Raw genomic sequence first — 8483 nt, 5'->3', positions numbered from 1 at the left:
AATACCTTTGAACAAATGAACTTGCTTATTGCATCTTCAGCATCCCTGCAGGCAGAAAGTAGCCAAGTAAAGTATGCTGTGATCCAGCTTCATGATTAATATTGTTGATAATATTTATGGGTGAACAGAATAGTATGTATGGACATGAGCTGATTTAGCTTCAATTATGCACAGAAAACTGCATTATACAGCATGAACTCTTGTATTGTCTTCATTTCTCTGAAACAAGTTGTCTGTATAGCACTTGCCTTATCTTTTTTATTATGTTTTAGAGGAAGAAGTTGGCCGACTACCTGGAAAGGTTAAGCCTATTGGTGCTCTTTGTTATCATCACTGTCTGTCTCCTCTGGGTCTCCTCCCCCTTCAATATTATTTTTCATCTTTTGTCCCTTCCTTTTTAACATTATTTTCCTGCATCCTACCAAATGGCCATTTGTCCCTTGTCATTTGCCTTAAAATCATCTACAACTTTTTCATCTCTGTTACCACCTTGAATTTCTTTTTCATTGCTCTTACTATTTGCCACTAATTTATCAAAAGGGTGGTTTATGTTAGATGTCATTTCCTTTCTTAACATTGACTTCATTTTCAAACTTTGCTATCTGATTCCTTCACTCACCACCATAGAAAGTGTTCTGTAATGATCTGAATTTACTAAATCCAGAAATCTCTTCTCATATCCCTTCTTCCTAAAATACTTCACAGTTATCCTAATTCCTACCTACCCACTACTTATTAAAATTCTTTCTCTTCTTGTTTTTACCATATAAGGTGATCTTATGTTTATCTTCCTATATAATGATTGCTTTATTTGGTATTTCTTTATTTCTCTCTTTCTCTTTGGAGAGAGTGGAAGGGAGAGGGAGAGACAAAGAGAGAGAAATATCGATGTGAGAGAGAGACACATCAATTGATTGCCTCCCATATGCTCCCAGACTAGGACTGGAGATCAAGCCTGCAACTGAGGTACGTAACCTTGACCACAATTGAACCCAGGACCCCTTCAGTCTGTGGGCTGACCCTCTATCCACTGAGCCAAATTGGCTAGGGTAGTATTTCTCTTCTTCCTTATTTAACATCCTAAATATAGATAGTTATCCATTAATTCAACAAATATTGATTGAGTGCTTACTGTGTTCTAAGAATTTAGGCTGCATTAGTGAACAGAATAGTCAAGGATCATGAACTTACATTCTAACAAAGAGTGTTGGGCAATAATAAGTATAATAAATAAGTAAAAAATTACATATCATGTTAAAAGTCATTAGAAAAAAAGAAAACTCAAGCATAATAAGGGGCATCCTGAGTGTGGGTGAGGTTGCAAAGGTTGGAAGCAGAAAGCATGTATTATCAATAAGGTTAGGCCTCATTGGGAATATAGTTCACCAAGGACTCAGGGGCTCATCTCATTTTCTTCTTACCATAGCCCTTGGGGAGCTCATACACTTTAAAGTCTATAACTAGCAGCTCTATGCTGGTGACTTCTATATCTGTAACACTACCTCTCCTCTGAGGTGTGGTCCTGTTTAAATCTTAGCATTATTCACCAATTCAACAAAGTTTTGAGCACCTACACTGTGCCAGGATTTCAAAAACATGGCAAAGATAACAGTCAACTCCCTGCAATCCAATGAACTCATACACTAGGAAATACTGTGATTTAGCAGCATCGTTTTAGAATCACCAGAAGGGCATTACCAGAGAAGTAGGCGTACTAAGAATGGCCATGGAACTCACTCTTAGGGAGGGAGTCATGGAAAAATTCCTGGAGAGGGTGACACTTCATTTGAGACTTAGTAGGAGGTATCCTAAGGCCTATTGCCCTATCCCAAATGCCATAACTTTATAAATTCCATCCCAGTTGAATAATATCAGTTCTTTCTTTGACTCTCATCTCCAACCCAATAGCACTTACATTTTCTTTCATTTCTTGGAGAGAATCTTTTACTACAATGCATTACAGTCATCCATGTGTTTTTCTCTTCACCAGACTTTAACGGCAAATCTATGACTTACTCATATTTGTATCCACCGTGTACACACGTGTATACACATGGTGCTTGTTTGTGGATTCAAATTCTGCAAAGACGTAAGCTAATGAACCAAGTGGAAAATGAAAAATTGGCATGTATTTTTGACTTCCTTGTATAGAGGTCCAAATGTGCTCAAAGGTAAGGAATCTTATACAGTGTAGACAAGGGTATAAGTTTAATATTAGGAATACGAAGCAAAGATTTCTAAATTTTCTCTTCTTTTGGTTCATTCTCCTCAGACGTTCCATCATCACTTACCCGAGGAAACCACACTTTTTGCCGAATCCTTGACTATTCCAAGGGCTTGCTCTATAACAACCATTTCTATGTGATCTGGCGATTATAAGTTGCAGGTTAGGTTTCTCTAGGCCAGACCAATGTCTAGGATAATTTGCATGGAAATTGCCGTGATTATATAGCTCTATTTCAAATGACTATGTCATATCATAGTGGTCATTATGCGTAGTAGCTGAACATGAAAGTAACCCTATGCTGGCTTTACAAGTAGTATCAGTGGCATAAATGACTCATCTTAGAGAAAAGTACTTAGGCATAAGTAATTATTTCAAAAGGTATATTTTATTTGCATAAGGACCTATGTAAGATGGCCACATTAAAAACAAACAATTTGCCGAAACCGGATTGGCTCAGTGGATAGAGCGTTGGCCTGTGGACTGAAGGGTCCCAGGTTCGATTCCGGTCAAGGGCATGTACCTGGGTTGCGGGCACATCCCCAGTGGGAGATGTGCAGGAGGCAGCTGATCGATGTTTCTCTCTCATCGATGTTTCTGACTCTCTCTCTCTCTCCTTCCTCTCTGTAAAAAATCAATAAAATATATTAAAAATAAATAAATAAAAACAAACAATTTAAACTGTCACCATCCGGCAGCATCTATGTGTCGTCCCCCCCCAACCCCTCTCACCAGAGCATGCACAGTGCTGTGGAGAAGTGTCGGTTGTACTGAAGTATTAACTCCTGGGACTTCCCCATAGCCTGGTCAGCCTATTCCTTGCCTGCCTGGATGTATGTCAGGGTTGGCTGTAGCTCCCTGTACCTTCTGAGTACCAATGACCAGAGGTTTTTCTTGCTTTAGAGCCAGAATCGCAGGAGTCCATATCTAAGTCCCAAGTTTGGTGAACTTAAGATAGTAGGGGAAGAGGCATAAAATGATTTCTGTGACCACCTTGGTGTTTAGAAATTCATGTCATCTAGTGACCTGAGTAAAATTCTCAGTTCTTGAAGTGATCAAGAGCATTTTTATTTCCTTAGTGTTGTCTCCATGAAGTACCAGTCAGAATTGAGATATTAAAAAGTCAACACAATTTCTAGAGGGTGAAGTTATCTGATATTAGAGAGTCAATGGAATGTTTAGGGGCTTTGACTTTGGATTCAGACAGAGCTGTATATCAATCCCCAGTAGGCTATCCACTAGCAGGTCCTTTGGACGAGGTGTTTCATTTCTCTAAGCTCTAGTGCTCTCACCTGAGAAATGGGGTTGTTAATGGGACCGGTTTCATAAGGTTGTTTTGAATATTAACTAAAATGATGCTGCTTTAAAAACATCCTTATCTTCCAGACATTATATATGGAAATATGTGTAGGTGAAATCATAAGAAGGTTCAGATTTACTTCAAATAGTACAGATGAGAGGAAATGTGTGGGAATATAGACATAAGTTTATTATTGGCCATGAATTTGTAATTATAGAGGATGGGTTATGAGATACATGGGAGTTCATGATACTGCTTTATTTTATTTATCTTATTTTTTAGTTAATCCTCACCCAAGGATATTTTTCCATTAATTATTTAAAGAGAGTGGAGGGAGGGGGAGAGACACACAGAGAGAAACATCAATGTGAGAGAGACACATCAATTGGTTGCCTCCCTCATGTACACTGACCAGTGACGGGGATAGAGCCTGCCACCGAGGTACATGCCCTTGACCGAATCAAACCCGGGACTCTTCAGTCTGCAGGCCAATACTCTATTCACTAAGCCAAACCGGCTAGGGCTGATACTATTTTATTTAATATATTATTGAACTTTTTCATAATTGAAATGTTTTAAAAGATAGAAGATAATGAAAGTAAAGCTCTTAGCATAGTGTTTGGCACATAGTACTGTATTAAATAAATGAATTATTATAATATTCATCTTCATAAAGTAATGGTTAGCATCGTGGAAATAGTGAAATAGAGATCAATGTTTGTCACCTTTAATATGAATGGTTCTAACTTTTCCGAGGTGTTTTTTTAATAGGATAACAATCAAGCATGTTCCTGCTAGTTATGAATTTTTTTCTGTTAATTGATTAAAAGTATAGCTACTTTGTTATTTATCACAAACCAATAAAGGACCTACTAAGAGCTATTTTTTCAATCTTCTCATACCCAAGTCTAGTAGAATGGGTGAAAATAAATAAAAAAAAAAACTAGGTGATTTCTGAATGATATGACATGATTGTAACAAAATTAAAAGTAACTGCAAAATTTTAAGTAAATGAAGAACTTTTTTTAACCCTCCCCCGAAGATATTTTTCTATTGATTTTTAGAGAAAGTGGAAGGGAAAGGGAGAGACAGAGAGAAATATCGATGTTAGAGAAGTACATTGATTAGTTGCCTCCTGCACAAGCCCCGTCCAAGGCCCAGGCTGGGGAGGAGCCTGCAAATGAGGTATGTGTCCTTGACCTGAATCAAACCCGGGACCCTTTGGTCTGCAGGCCAGCACTCCATCCACTGAGCCAGACTGGCTAGGGCTCAAGAACTATTTTTATTTGCTTAATTAGGAAAAAGAAATTCAATAATTACGTGCTAGGATTAGCACAACTATATCGAGGTCTCAACATTGTTAACAGAAATATCTAATGTTCATTGTTAAAATCCATCTCTTCTTGTTCCTATGGGGCTATGTGCAGCCCTGTGCCCAGGCCAGAGCCCTGTTACCTCCCGAGGCTGTTCAGTATTGCAGGACCGGTTTTCCTCTCCCTCTTTGGATACCCGTAGAGCTCTTCAAATCCCCGAAATGACTGCTGAACCGCCTGTTCCTCCTGCCCTCGTGGGATTTCCTGTCGTGTAGTCGATGTCTCCTCCTCTAAGACAAAAACCGAACTGTGAAACACACACTTCCTGTAGGATTTCACAAATCCTTCTTTTCGGAAATTTTCACTTTTTCTCACTGTCTGAAAGTCAAGCAAATCTCTGACACCCATGTTCTCCAATGGTCCTGCCCCTTTCTGTGACTTCTGGAAATAATTATCTTTGCACTTCAGAGATGAAAGCTTGGTTATATATGTGAGAGACCAAGCAGATGTGGCAGAACAGATTACGCTGCACATTGTCTCATGTCACAGCTGTACAGCTGATGGAGAGCTTGCCTGTGATGATGTCGTTTAGAGCTGTTAGCAAAGATGGTTCTTTGGAGAAAGAGGATGAACATCCCTTCTATCGCATGATCTAGCCGTGAAACCTCGGTGCATGCGTCCAAATGATTTGGGGCTTTTATTTTCCTTTTAAAATTTATATAAGTAAAACATGGATACAAAGTAAAGCAAAGTAGGAAATAGACAGCAAGTGTTTAGAAAACTCCCTTTGCCAGTAGCCACAATGACACAGAAAGCAATCTATATATATAAAAGCCTAAGCCACTATTACAACCAGTCAACCGAATGACCCGTCGACAGGTCGCTATGACATGCACTGACCACCAGGGGGCAGACACTCAATGCAGGAGCTGCCCCCTGGTGGTCAGTGCACTCCCACAGCCAATCTCCCATAGCCGGCCAACCTCCCGCAGTCCCTCCCCCTGGCCAGCCCTGATCGGCCCCAATTGGGACTGAGCAAGATGGCCCTGATCGGTCCTGATTGCTGGCAAGGCTGAGGGACCCCACCCGTGCATGAATTCTAGTTTTTAAATAAGAAACAATTGTGCCATTAGTTTAATAAGGAGTAGAGTGTATCATACTGTGACAAATACTTCTCATTATCAGATTTTTTTTTTTCATGGAGCCTATGATTAAAAAGCATTTTTAATCTTGCTTTTTAATTCTCTAAAGAAGACTTTTTTGTTCTTTGAAGAATTCCACAATTCAGATAGTAACCTGCAACTAGATAGTGCTTTACATTATTCAAATAATCTCATGTCTACCAGGTGACAAGGTAATTTTAAAACTAGTTTTAAAAATGTGATGCAGAGTAAGGAAGCGTTCCATATGTGCCCCTCATGTCACATAGCACGCATCAACCCTCCACTCTCATTCCTAATTCACGATGGTTGCAATGGAATGAAATGAATCCTGTTTTCTCAAGGCTGCAAAGAAGAAGGAAGAAAAACACATGTAGTTCTTGATATCTAGATGAGAAATCTCCTGGTGAAGTTTGAGGACCTGGTGGCCGTGCTTCTGGAGGGCATCAAAACTTTGACTCAAATAGCCAATCTAGAACCCTGCAAGTCATGATGGACCTTCAGGAGTTCAATGAAAGGAGGACAAAAATTCATTTTGATGGAAAATGAAGTTAAAAAAGTATCAAACACCCGTGTGTGTGTGTGTGTGTGTGTGTGTGCGCATGCAAATGGATGGCAGGATTCATATTAGAACTGTGTATGGATCCTAGTCTGTTTTACTGTGTTCACATTAAAATAAACATTATTTCTTGTGCTTGGTATTTAAAGCAGAAATGTAGAAAAGGTTTATATTTTATTAATTTTTTATTATTTTATTTTTATTTTTCAAGTAAAACTGTGCTCTCTCTTTAATTCATGTTTCCTTCTTCGTTGCAAGTAGGTCCCCACCTCTCATGAATATTGCATCTGAACAGACTGAACCAGAGCCAGTCTGAACACAGGCCCCAAACCAGGGCTTTTGGAATAACACGAACAGCAAAACCAGCTTCTTCTTCATGTAGAAAGGTCCTATGAGCAGGTGGGTCCAAAGCTCCACTCTCTAAAAAGAAAACCTGGAGCTCAATATAAAAATGGAAACCAAAATGTATCAGATACGAAGCATAGTGCCTCATTTACTCAAAGTCAAGATGGTTTCTGGAGAAATAAGTATCTGATTATCTGGCCTCTTGTATGAGGAAGGGCCCCATGCCGGGAAGACGTTTTTGTTTCTATTTCATTTCCCAAACCGGTATAAAATCTACTAACAGGGAGATAATGAATCAGAATAAATCAGCTCACTCACAAGAGACACTCCTAGATAATGATTTTGGTTGCTGAGAGTATTCAGCACATTATTTCAAATTGGCAAACTTAGAGGTAACTTCAAAGGAGAATTCGAAAGAGGCAGCCACAGTCACTGGTCGAGTGATGTGAGATACACAGACAGTTTTCATTGTATATGTCAAGGGGCCCAAACCCCTGATCATCAAAATAAGTTATTTTGTACATTACAGCGCATGGAACAATAGAGGGAAAGACTTTCTTGGAGAGTGACCGAAAGGCATTTGCAAAAGGTTCATCTCACTCTGAGTGGAAGGCCTGGAGCCAGTGCTGCAGCATGGCCTTCATTAGCTTCATCCCTTCTCTTCTTCCGTTGCCTGGCCTCAGTAGGAGCTGCCTTTTCTAAACGTTCTGCAGGCTTCTTCTCTTCCTCTTCCTCCTCCTCTTCCTCATCTTGGGGATAGAGGTCTGGGTACTTCTGCATGCATTCCTGCAAGGCCTGGAACAGGTCTGCACAGTCAGATTCCTTGAGATCCTCCGTGCTGTAGTGGAAGCAGGAGAAGGCTGACTTGAACTGTTCCCCACAGGGGCCACCAGCCATTCCCGCAAGGCAAGGGGCAGTTCCCATTAATGTCTCCATTCGGCAGGATCAATCCAGGCTCCTCGTATGGGTCATTGGGATCGTCAGTCACCAGCTCTGCACTGCTTGGAGGTTCATGGTCTTCTTTGGTCACAAATATGATTCGATCCTTCCCTTCCTGCCCGCAGTAGGCCATGGCTGCCGCCCAGCGCTCAGACCTCGCCATGGTTCACGCCATGACCTCTTCTCGGGTAGCTTATCGATTATTTTAGATGGTTGATGCCGGGCGCTCACACACTTCATGTGCATTTTAAAAAGGACCTCCCTTGCCACAAGACTTGCAGGGTCTGTGAGCACTTGAGGATTATGATTGAGGGCATTTTGCATTTTCTAGATAAGTAATTTCACACTACCTCTCAGTTCCTGAGCGTGGAGGGACTGCTTTGCTCTATTCGATCACATTCTGACCAAACTGGAGGCCCTGCTGAACGGGCACTTCATTGTAAAATTATCTTGATGTCTTTCAGGAAAGGCTTGTGTGTTCCACTTTTGAGCTCATGTAAACCTTTCTCTCTACTGTCCTTTAGTCAGTTTCTCCAGTACAGTGGTCATTCATGTCTCATTCTCTTTACATTTCCTGATGACTTTACATGATCATATCCTCCTGAAGAATCGATTGGTATTTTAGTGGGTGATTGCCACGTAT

At 40.4% G+C, this 8483-nt stretch overlaps 1 pseudogene; it reads right to left on the bottom strand.

Annotated features, from left to right (window-relative positions):
• Window positions 1-7492: 7492 nt before the first annotated feature.
• LOC139011397 (mitochondrial intermembrane space import and assembly protein 40 pseudogene) lies at window positions 7493-7973 on the bottom strand (annotated as a pseudogene).
• Between the last annotated feature and the right edge of the window lie 510 nt (window positions 7974-8483).

The sequence above is a fragment of the Myotis yumanensis genome, unplaced genomic scaffold (genome assembly GCF_028538775.1).
Source record: "Myotis yumanensis isolate MYYU_CA2020_CCGP unplaced genomic scaffold, mMyoYum1.0.hap1 SCAF_5, whole genome shotgun sequence".
Taxonomy (NCBI): Eukaryota; Metazoa; Chordata; class Mammalia; order Chiroptera; family Vespertilionidae; genus Myotis; species Myotis yumanensis.
The sequence above is the reverse complement of the archived record's forward strand: the minus strand, read 5'-3'. Positions and strand labels throughout refer to the sequence as shown.